The following is a 12,799-nucleotide window of genomic DNA, read 5'->3' as shown; positions in this document are numbered from 1 at the left end:
GTGTACGTATAGTTACGTAGACAGTAGCGTTGTTCAACAGAAGCACTTCTTGCCGGGAGACCAAGGGAGACTAAGGGATGCAAAGCGCAGAGTCTGAGGTTTTAATTAAGCATTCGCTGTGGATGATATCGCATGCCGCTTTATACTTCATAGCGGCCAGATGTTACTACGGGCGTCTTACGTTATCTCAGCGCCAACCATGGCTAACCTTGCCTTGCACAGACGTACCTTGCGACCACACGAGAGGCGCAAGGAGTTCCTGCTCCTTTAATTATGCACGCTTAATTTGCTTAAAATCCGCACTGCCTCCGGTCCTCCTAGACGCTCCGTGATTTCTGCGACTTTCCATGTAAACGCGACTCTGGATTAAGACCATTTCGGGAGTACGCAACGAACTGTATTCAACTCCATTCTTCCTTAACCTATTATTATTTTCATGCCTCAAATAATATACGTAAGAGATCCTAGAGTCTGTTATTTTAACCCGTACGATTTATCCTATCTCGTTAATTTTTTTCATAATACATATTTACATCGTTAACTCGTTTACGCAGCTTTTTTATGAATTAATATCCAAAGGCAACCAGATATACAAAACTTCAGGGTTGGTTCGTATCAACTAAAAAATAAAATCTCGTAATTGTCTGCAGCGCTCTATAATGTATTATGTATGTTATGTATAAGAGAGTGAATATACAATTTTCATATAAAATTAGATAAGCATTCTAGCCGCAGGCCATTTTTTATTTTACAAATTAATCACTTTTCCTAAGTAAATATATTTTGTATACTATATGTATACGAGTTTCTCAGAAAATTCTTTAGGCCTCCTCACGATAACCAAGGGATGGACCCTCAGGTTCGTCCCAAAAATCCACCCTTGTTTCAACCTAGCAGTAGCAATGCCGACACTTGGCGCAAATTGCCCCAGTAAGTGTAGTGCATTAATCTTTGGTTTGGTTTGGTCTCGGGTGGTGGTCGCGTGTGTTGCGGCCGCATTTCTCCTCCCGGACACGCCGCATCCGGGATCTCCTCGCGTTTTCGTATTCTCGCGCCAGTACGACTCCACCAGGATATCCTACGTATTCGTTCTCTCTCTGGCTTTAAGCGTCTGGATTCTCCACTCGTCCTCTAACAGAAGCCACCTTATGCTTACCGCTTTCGGGTAATGCGAATACCATGTCGACCCAGGAATTCGGGATCTCGGGCACTTTCCCTTCTTTGTTTGATTAAATAAATTAGGAGCGATTACGTCGCCAGAGGGTCACTCCGTGGACCAACCCCTACTTTCTGTACGTTATTCGTACTCGTTTTATTTGGCATAGCTAGTAATCAAACATAAGAATTCTTATGATAAAAATACATATACAGGTATATGTATATTACATGTTGCTCTACGTTATATGTTAAATGATATACTCTATATCATTCTATCATATACTCTATATATATATATATATATATGTCAACTGCTATCCGTTGCAACTATTTTTCAAGGTCTAAAATCAGATATGTCTTCCCAAACAAGGTCTAGAAGGACAGGATATTCTGGTTCCTCATAATTACCCGTTGCTACGATAACAGGATGTAGATATCTCAATTCAGCGTAACGTCGGTCTGTTGCGGCTCGACTGCAATACGTCGTTTCTAACATAGTATACAGATATTCATACGTCCCTAGGTCATACGTCTTAAGCTAAATACCCAAAGTTAAACCTGTATAGTATAGCACGGCAAGAAACAGTGTGGTGATAGTGATAAGAATTACACTGATTAGTTTAAGATTTCACGTCTGAAATGCACAATTTGACGTACCAATGGAAATCTGCATATACAAGGCTTGGAGCTACGTGCATAATCGTAAAATGCGGTTGGTACGTGACGTCGAGGGAAACTATTGGTACCCCTGCTAAAGCGATGTTAATTTTACCGAGGTTGGTATTACCAGATTGTTCTCTAATGACGTCATAAAGTCGACAGGCTATTCGAGGGTTATCCATATACGCGTATGTATACGTATAGTGCTTTTGGCTAGGAACGGTGGTAATCCTACGACCGACCTGCACATATGTATATCTCTGGAAAATATTAAATCTAGGGATTTCCTAGGGTCCCTGCCAGATACCAAGTAATACATCGCGTATCGATCAAATCGGAAACACTAGTCATTCTGCGTATCACGTTTATATCAACTTATTCGCATAGAGGAAGCCCCCGTGTCTAGTGTTCCAGGTTTGGTCATATCATCCTAGCTGTACGGGGCTGCTGACTTGCACCATTCGTGACTCGACAAACCATGAGAAAACCATCGACGTTAACCATCCGCCCCCGTAGGGATACGTCGGCAACCTTCCACAAGACGACCCCATGGAATTATCCGTTATGTACGTAGATGTATTATATCTGTCGGGAAAATAAGATTACCCTATGACGTCACTATTATCTTATAGAAAATTCAAAGGACGTCCTGGATTGTCAGGGATGATGGAATCTCTTGCGGAAAGACTGTGTAAAATAGAAATTGAAATGGTGTAGGGATATTTTGATTTTGTAATTAGGGAATTAATTTGAGTAAGGTCATGCTGTTATTTTTTTGTTGTGCTTTAGAGAGTTATTTTTTGGAAATTTTTTGATCCACCTTTTTTTAACCGTTGAAAATTTTATTATTGTTATGTAACGGCACAAGGGTTGATCCAGCCGATTTTATAAGGGCAGATGCAAATCTAAGGATCTGATCGCTGTAACAATAACCCATGGGGTCTCCCTTCGTGGGGCTCAGTGCGTCCCGATGCCGAGAAAAGAGATGACGAGTGATTGCTGATTATGATGGACGAGCTTGTAAAAAATTAAGTCAATAATGGAACACGCATCGCACAAATGCCCAATATAAAGTGACTTGGTGGGAAAATATATATACCTGCCTTGACTTAAGATTGGGTACCTTCTATGGTAGGATTGTGATATATGGGAATATAAAATATACATCATACTCTATGCTCTTTTGATTCGACGTTCGATTCAAGCCGAAGAGTCAAATCCCATAACCGTAAGAGGCAACGTTGATGCCCGTACTGCGTAGGAGTAAAAAAATTAAAAAATTATATTTGATTATATTTATATAGAAATTTTTATCGCTAAATTGTTATCAAAGATTTTTAGCAAGAACAATCATGAATACGATTTTAGGGTTTATCATAGACACTACACTGTCATCCTCCCTTCCCAAACGATCCCAATACATTACCCTAATGAATTAGAAATTGGCCGAGCATTCAAAGTGGTCCGAAGTTCAATTAACTTTAAGAATCGGATGACATATTTAATTTCCTTGGGATAATGAGAGTGGGTTTGGGAAAGATATGAGTAGGAGTGCCGGAAGAAGGTGTCCGTTCTTCGTTGGTTAAGGGGGTGTGAAAGGGGAGGGTTGAAAGAGGGAGAGAAGAGCTCAAACTTATCACAAGGAGTAGAAGCGAAAGGAAGGCACCCTTATTCCCAAATTAAAAACACTTATGTTAATTAGTTATCCAAGCACCTTCTTGGCGTCGATCCGTTAGCCAACCTCAAGCAGTAGCTTTGGCTTGGTCATAGATCACGTAACGAACGTCGTCGTAAAATTCATTTACCACGTTCGTCCAAAAGCATTTTTAAGATTTCAACGAATGTCCAAGGTTTGCCGGAAAAAGCTTTTATCCGAGAGTCGACCAAGACGTGCGTACGTCTATTTGTCAGTGAAGCGCGGTAGTGGTGGACACGCCGTCGTTGGGAACGGCAGAGAGCGTCGTCGCGACGCTCGCAGTCTGACGTGCAGGCAGCTTCTTCTTTCTCAACGCTTTCTCTCGGGGGAGCACTCCATCTTTTCTCCCTGGACTGGATCTTGGACCGTCGAGTGGACCGGCAAACCCCCGTTAAAGAGGTAATTTGTGTCGTGAGCAATCCGAACGGACTCCTCAGTGACCCGGGGTTAGTGTCACACTGAAATCCTTGGAAACTTGGATATATCTTTTTTGACTTTTTTTTGTTATCTTTTATAATTTACAAAAAAATATACCTGCATGTTACATATATGAGTGTATACGGAAATATACTTTTAATTGGGCGATAGTTAAATTTTAATTTAAAAATTTTTTTTAATTTTGTATTGTTAAAATTTCGGATCAAGTACCGTTTAAGAAATAGCGTATACCTACGTATACAAGGATAAGCAATAGCTTCGCATATGCGATTGTGGAGTAGTGGCTGAATGCTGATTTATCGCATCCTTCTCCACAGCGACTTTAGTATAAACCCTCGGTCGGAACTAAATCTCTATTTTACTTAGCTAACCGACTCGAGATTCGGGAAGGGGGAAAGTCGGTCGTGTACTAAATTTAAAAGTAAAACCTCTGCCTTTGTAGCCAAATCCTACGTTGAAAGAGAAGGCTGCCTTGCTGCTCGGCCCATTCAACGGATTTAAGTGGATCCCAAACGGCGTCTAACTCGATCGCTTCTTTTCATTGTTTTAAGGCGATGGAGCCTTAAGCAAAAAAAATCCAATTTTTTAAACATATAAATATCCATTCCCATGCACGCCAACAGTCGCTATCTTCCATTCTTAAGGCATTAATCAAAATGATAAAAAAATAAAGATTCAGGATACACACGAGATAGCGGGTGGCGTAACGCAAATATGTTTTTTAAGTAAAACGTATTCAATATCTAAAAGCACTGGAAATCTTTTCAAGCATTCACGGCACGGTCGGGACATTGATTACTGAGTTATTCTGTTACTACGTCGTTGATACGTTATTGCCCTGTGTGCGTATGCTTCGCGGAAGAAGAAAAAGGCCTCCATTGTCCGCCGCCTAATAGTCGGTTAATTCCCTTACAATGTGCCGTATTTATAGAGGCGCCACGTTCAGCAACCAGCTACCGGTCTACGGGGATCGGCTAAATCAATTCATAAAAGAATCATAATTAACTGCTCTTTTGTGCGGCGAGTCGTTCATCCGCGCGAGAGGCGCGCTTCGTGGAAATTCGTGAAAGGTGATGGAAAGATCGTAGGGCTACCGCCCATGGTGAAATGGAGGCGTTCGCTTTTGTCCGACGTTAATTTTGAATAATATCTACGAAAAGTTGCAAGTATCCTTTACGCCGTGACGAAAGTCCACGTTGTACAGCAATAGGCAATAATTATAACGAATTGAGTATAGCTGCTCATTGAATACCTTGAAAATACTGCTAATTGAGTCCCCAATAGTTCATTCGCTAACCCTATTTACTTTAACAATTTTGACTCTGGGTAATTCAATTATTTTGAATTTTTTTTTAATCCCCACTACGAACCACATTTCCTAATTTTCAAGGGGTGGGTTTTGACTTTGGCAATTATACACCAATGGCTGTGGGTCTTGGCCGTTCTTGGTCAGTGTACATTGAAATTGTGAACATAAGGTCCCCGGTAGAAAAACTAACCCCTGACCGTAGAACACCTGCCGGCGCCATAAAGGACAATGATATTTTTATAATTGAAATTAATTGCAGGTTAGCTGCTGTCGTACATATGCTTCTGCACCGCAGTAAAAGCATAAGTAGGGGACAGTGGAATTTAGCAGGTTCGCGCCAAACGGATGATTACGTCGAAACCAAAATGGCTCGTGCCGTTTGCGTTAATTGAATTTAATACGGATAATTTATTATTGCAGAATTATACACGATCAATCTCCACGGTTCAAGTACGTGTATTGTTGCTGTTATTGACAGTCATGTGAAACAACATTAACACTGTATATTACGTCATTATTGCACACACACCAAAATAACACTTCATTGTCGAGGCTAACGAAACTATTATTTACTTTATCATAAGAATTGTCTATTTTTATAAAAACTGATACCGAATCGCCAGATTTTTAGCAGGACTCCAAATCAATCTGTCGCCGCAATAAAAGCTATGGCTACTTTAACAAGGAAAAGTTGGTACCGGCTGCAGGCATGAGATTTCATCCTTCTCTATATAGTATACATACGTATAGTAGTATATACGTAGTATATACTACTTCCTTACAACAGAAGAAGAACTCGCATCAAGGGGTCAACGAAATTTGATAGTTTCGATATTTCGCAAAAGACACTTTAGCGTCTACCTATCAGATATCAATATATCATTCATCACTTCCTATAGTAGGTCCTGTTCTTTACGTATTATATTATATATATACTTCTTATCTTGGACTATGATTTTCATCCTCTGGTTACACGACACGAGAGACTAAACTAAAGCTTGTCCTTTTCTGAATAACTGTACGAACCAGACGAATGTTGAGAGAACATTTTTAACGTCTTTCTGAAAATACGTCAAAATGCTGTTGCGACGTACTGAAAGTACATTTGACTCTGAACTGTACATATTGTAAAAAGTATTTAAAAGTAGCCTAGTCGAGTCTAGACTTCAGTCATCGGTAGCCACCCCTTGGCTTAGTCACCCCATAGAGTTGTTGACTGAAGCAAATTGATGAGGCCCGATGCAGGATGGACCAGCAGATACGAAATATCTTATACAGTCTATAATACCACCCTCTTCACTTCGTCGAGTATACTAGGTACTCCGTAGGGGTTGTAACGTCGCGTGGGTCTTACAGTTGGGTACTTGAAAATTTGAGAAGTACCGCATGTGGAGGTACAGTCCAATGGGACATGCATGGGGCATCGAAAGAACTTTGTTATACATTCCTCTGTGCATGGACTGTGTTACACTCTAGTTTATCTTTTTTGCAAAAATTTAACACTGACTCGTAATATTCTTGATACATTTGATTACCCGTAATTACGACACTATTAATGATTACCGTCCAATGTACAGGAGCGAATTCATATTGAAGAAAAAAGAAATATTTTCCCATACACGGATGAGATTAAAGGACACCGACAGCGCTTAGTGTCCTAATGGCAAAACATTCCACCTTTTCCGGAGGATGTCAAGACATCTCCACCCACGAAGAAAGTTAGGTCAGGCTAGGTCGAACGAGGTGAAGGACTACGAGGTAGATGATTTTAGTCCGCAAGGTGAAATTAGCGCGTAGGTACTCTTGCAATTATGGCCGGTGGTTGTGGCGGTCCTGGACGTACCTGTTGAGTCCAGGAGAAACCTGCCTTTAAAAGATAATGGCGTGCAGGCGCTGGCTGCAAGAGGTCGGATTCTCTTCTGAAGATGGGCCCTATGGGGCCCATGGCTTGTCTCTCGCGCACCCAATCATCAAAGTCGCATTTCCAGGATAATTGGTGTGTTTAGCCGGGACGAAGAGAAGGGGCAGAGGGGAACGGAGAGTCGGGCGTAGCGATCGGCAAGGCCCCAGGTCGTGACGTGACTCTCGATCGTGATCGGCCATCCGCCGCCAATAATCATCGCTCAGCCGCAATTACATGCCCGAGGCAGCCAATCCGAGTCCCCCGTCTTCTGCCCTCCCTTTACTCGTCCGTCCAGCCACTATATTATTAGGCTGTATTATCGTAATGCACGATCCACCATGTCGGAGCGGGAACCGCGAAACCGCTTTGGTTAATAAGGAGAGTGAAAGCAAAAAGAAAATTGAGAACCAGCCATATTGCTTACCGGCAGTCAGCCTTCTCACTATTTACCTTAAGATCCGACAGCCACGGCGAATCGTTAAGACAGGTGTACCAACGCTGCTGACACTCGGCAAGTTGGACCCTCTGTGTATAATAATGATATAATATGTAATGATATTTCAAGATTGCCCTGAGGATACCTCCCGAGTGAATATAGATAAATACATACGGTAGGACTTTCCGCAAGGGACGAAAGAGGAAGCGAACGCAGGGATCTCTGACATCCGGTAGATTGTCGTTGCTGAATTCAAAAGGCAGGCTTACACCAAACGCAAGAAACGTTAGGTTGGTATGCGTTCGAAACCGTAGGCTGAAGGTTGATTCTATACCTCGCGATGTTTGTCCTCGCAGTGGCTGAAGGAAGTGGAAGGCCCCCGAGGATGGGGATGAAGGCTACAGGGAGGAGGTCGACGATTCCTCCTTCCAGGGAGAGGCACTGGGGGTATCGAGGGCGCTAATGTTCCCCGGGCAGGAAACGCCGTCTCCATCCTGCACCCTCTATCTCTCTGCTCGCTCGCCTATTTTTATTCGTCTTTATCTGAGACTTGAGTCGGTTCCTCTCCATTTCCTCTTGAGGAGTTCCCCTTCCATGATTTCTCCTACACCTCCGCCAGACCTCCTCCCCGCCGCCGGTACCTCCTTTCCCATCGCTAAGAAAACCTACCCTCCGCGCTTTGGCATCGCCACCTCCTACACCCACCTCCCACTCCGCCGAAGCTCCCGGCACCGATGCGGTGACAACAACATGCAAACATTCTGCTATTTGCAATTCGAATGTCGCAAACGGCTGGGGAACCCGCGCTCGGGAAAGTATGCGGTCGCCCGACTCCCTCAAGACGACGACGTCCTACCCTGCGCACACACGTTCCTATTCTATTAGAGGAGGCCTGATAAGCCCCCGTTTGGCAAAATATACACCCGGTCCCCTTCGCCAGAAAAACACCCAGTGGAATAAGTATCGCTTTGCCGTCGTTTGTATTTTCAAACTTTTCGACACGCTGCTCCTCGTATTGTTTCATTGTGAAATTATGGCGGCGTAGATATATACCATCTCTGACGCATGGAAAAATGAAGTTAGATATGAACCTAGCCTTGATAGTCATACCTATACTATGTTTGACATAGGTTCGGTCAAGATGATAATTCACACTCAAGATACATTTTCATGAGAACTCTGCGCAAAAATCTTATACCGTATTATATGTGGAAAAAAGTCGACCTAGTATACTATATACGCTGACTATACACGCTTACGAAATAAAGACATTGATACTAATGAGAATCGTGTGAACGTAACGCTTACCCGGAATGTGTATGTTTGTGATTGCCTTATGAGAAAATCATAATTGTACATATTCAAAAAAAATCTTAACGTATAACTATCGTATTTGTATATCAAATACATGGAAATTGTATTATATATATATGCCGTGTGAGAGAACGCCATGTTTCTCTATACCATACGCCATTCTGTAATATACGGATATATCAGTAATGTTACATTAGCCCACTGCTGTATGGTTCATGCAGCGGAGTAGTGTCAACACGTGCCGTTGAAGGAACAACGCCTAGTGGCGCTGGCTATCTGTCAGGCAAAATCTACGTCACTTTTCTGATATCTTGAGGATCGTATCGGGCTCCAACTCGACGCTATATAATTATGGATATCATTACAGGCCCTCAGAAAGGAGCCAAGCGCCACGGAGTATAGCTCGGCTGTATCTGGACATCGTCAGCGAGGAAATAACTCGCGCATATTGCTCGAGTAATTTATTCCTGGAGGAGCTCTAGAGCCCGATCACCAGGAGATAACACTCCGGTAGTCCCGCGATTTGTAGCCTGATAAGCCATACACTTTTTTTCCCCCTTCGAATGGACGCTCGTTCTTATACGCCATCCTACCGCTCATCGCACTCATGCGTACATGGCTTGAGACCTGTGGCAGACTTCAAGCAACTTCGGAAGCATAGTGCTACTATTGGTCCGGTCTTGGCTTCGTATCCCTTATCTAGTTTAAATCCCGCGGTAGTTATCAATATCGCGAAAGTTATAGACAATTTATAATAACGACGTCTAAGAACGTCAGGACGACGCCTCGACGACTTTTAATATCCCGAAGCAATTTTACATTGACGTCTTAATTATTTCATGGCCAGTCCCACGTTTTCGTAGGACCTTCACCTTAGGAACAATAATTTACTTCTGTTCTGTGTACCGATGGGACTCCTAACAATTCATTTGAAACAGCTACCACTTCTTATACAAACTTTACCCAAATGATAGATCAAGTCGATAATGCGTTATCGGTATAATTTCATCGTATTTATTTCTCATGGGTATACCAGCTATTCAATTATACAGCCGATAGCTGCAAAGATTGTATCCTAAGGAATATACAATCTATATCCATAACTTTCAAGTCGAGACATTTTGCCGGTACGTGATCAAAGCTTTGCCGCGGGTTCAAAAAGCCCACGAATGTTTATCATGTAAAAGACGAATCCGGTTAGCTGTAAAGGTGAATTTTTGAAGCTGGCTATATAGGAAGATACGTTGCGTGACTCGTGGGCGTGTCACGTGACACGCTCCGTCGATCGGCCCGGGAACCAACCAGCTTTCAGAACCCGCCCTGATATTGTGCATACTGGCCTTTGATGTTTCTGGTCACGTGAGCCAAGGTCATCAATTCGTGATGCTAAATACGGCTTCGCGTGCATACGGCCCGTCACCCCCTGTATAAGGGTAGTCTGGTGTCAAAGGACCTCTTTCATGACCCCAGAAGGTACCTTGGGTACACTGGACTCTCGTAGCTAGGTACACACGTCAGTCGAGGCTCGAATTTACTTTCTGGAGGATATTACGTTCCGTGAAATATCCAGTGCTACCAACCTTTAGCAAACGTATATAACCACTGCCATGGCGATAATCGTTTATGAAGACGTCACATGGCTCGGAAACAATGAGAGTAACTATACTAGTAGGCGTATAATGTTGTGCTCGGGTGTTAGCAAAATTGTAATTTCCTTCATTCAGCATGGTGGAACATCCTTGACTGTTATCGCGATCCCTTTCAGATATATACGGGGATAAGACGTTATGCCATTTACCTTGGGGTCTTCAGAGGAATAGCAAGGGGCAATTTTATTTCTACTTACGCATTTGTTTGCTCGTGCTGTATATATCTGTATGTCTTTTTGGTTGATTAACAAAATGTTTAGCTTCTTTTGTTGATAAGTAACTTAAAATTTTACGTAACAGAATTTGTGTTTTTGTCCACTGTTACGATAGAGGTAGAAATTGTAAAAGCAATGGGTAAGTGCGACGGCGTCGCTCAGATTTTGAGGAGCCGTTGATGGATGATCGCACAATACTGAAAAATGGTGATGGATTGAGCTGCTGTCTTCAAATATAGAAGTGGAATCTGTCATGTGAATTGTACTGGGTTGTCAGGAAAATTGAGTGACAACCCCTTGTATCTTAATTCAAGATACGGCACTGCTGCTCCAGTTAGACGTTACGTGGGTTTTTATAAGACGGCTCTTGTCGTATACTATGGGCGACGTGAAAATCTACCCTGCCGATTATTAGCGTCGTGCCAATTAGTTTTATCGTGATTTTAGATAGAAATGAGATCGCACTGTGAGGAAACGAGTTGTACCTTTGCAACACGATGGATGTATTACTGACGTAATAATTCATTGTAAATAATTTCCATTGCGTGTGGAGTTTTGAATTAATTGTAAAATAATTGCATTAAGAATTGGTTACTATTGAAAAGAAAGAAAAATAAAATAATTCTATTCTGTGCCAGAATTCGCCAAGTGTTTATTGAATTTTTTGAAAAAAAAACATTAAAAAGCATAAACCATCGGTTATACCAATTTTTCAGAGGGACAACATTCTTATGATTTTCAATATAAATAAGTCCCCTGAATTCGCATTTTACTTACCCATGATATGCCTATAAGGAGTATAATATATAGCTATAGGGTTAAAATTGATTTCCTCATTTTTTATCACTTGTAATATACTAGTAGTACTGTATATACAATTCTTACAGCTATTCTTCGACCTTACTATACTTGTATATCCGTATCTAGTATATAGCTAGACACGACAGTGCATAACCTCAAAGTATCGTAACAGATACAATCCGTCGGGATATATATAAATGACCGTATTTGAATAAAATTGCAAATTTTATTCTTTAAATCCGTGCGGTATCAGTTTTCATCAGGTACACTCGGCCGAGATCCCTACCGTCGGGTTCCCGAAGCCAGCCGAATATATTCACCGACTAGAAGGAGGTAAAATCATTTTTCGTAAGCAGCGTGGCACGCCTGCAGCAAGCCGCGTCACCAGTGAAACAAAGGGAGAGCCGTCGATATAATATAAAGTATAACGGGGGGAGACGGCGGCCGAAGAGAGCGACGCTCGACACCAGGAGGGTCTTCGAGGTAGGCAGAAGAAGTGAGAGAGAGGAGAAGAAAAAGGAAAGAATAAAGAAAAAGGATAAAAGTAGGAAGAGAAGGTTGCCGAGACGTGGCTGGGAGGTCGAAGGAGGAGTTGAGCCTCCAGCAGGATAGAAGGTAGAAGGGGATGCTTCCCAGGGATCCGAGTCGTTCGGAACGGCTCAACGAACGTCTCTCCTGTCTTCGAAGAATCGATATGAGCGACAGTCTGTGACACAAATAGAAAGATGAAGCCCCAGGGACGCGGATTGTCAGTTTGCATCTCGACTAGCCGCTGGAAACCATTTTGTCTCGGCTTCCAGTCCCACCTGCGACTTATTTCGGCCTGTAGCATTATTGCCAGGACGATCCGAATAAGGAAGTTCAGACGGATTTCTTCGATTGCGCGTGGCCTGATAGGCAAAAATTGAACGGGGATAAAGAAGCAGTAATATTAATTTTGAACTTGGCGCCAATTTCGCTCTACGTCACTTAATAAATTTTGTGCTTGAGTCGATGGTGTATCGGCGTCCAGTATTGTCTAGTCGGATAACTATGTCCGTGCTAGAATCCGGATAAAAATTTTTTAAATATTTTTTGTGCCTTGTCCTGTGTACCCGACATAACTACGGATAGATAGATCCAGAGAAATAGGAAGAGAGAGATAGGAGAAAAAATATGTATGCGGACAAGGGAGAGGTCATTTGATTCCCAGTGACGTATTAAATATGTGGTAGCGCCAC

The sequence above is a fragment of the Cephus cinctus genome, unplaced genomic scaffold (assembly GCF_000341935.2).
Source record: "Cephus cinctus unplaced genomic scaffold, Ccin1 Ccin1_scaffold0709, whole genome shotgun sequence".
Classification (NCBI taxonomy): domain Eukaryota; kingdom Metazoa; phylum Arthropoda; class Insecta; order Hymenoptera; family Cephidae; genus Cephus; species Cephus cinctus.
This window is presented reverse-complemented; position numbering follows the sequence as displayed.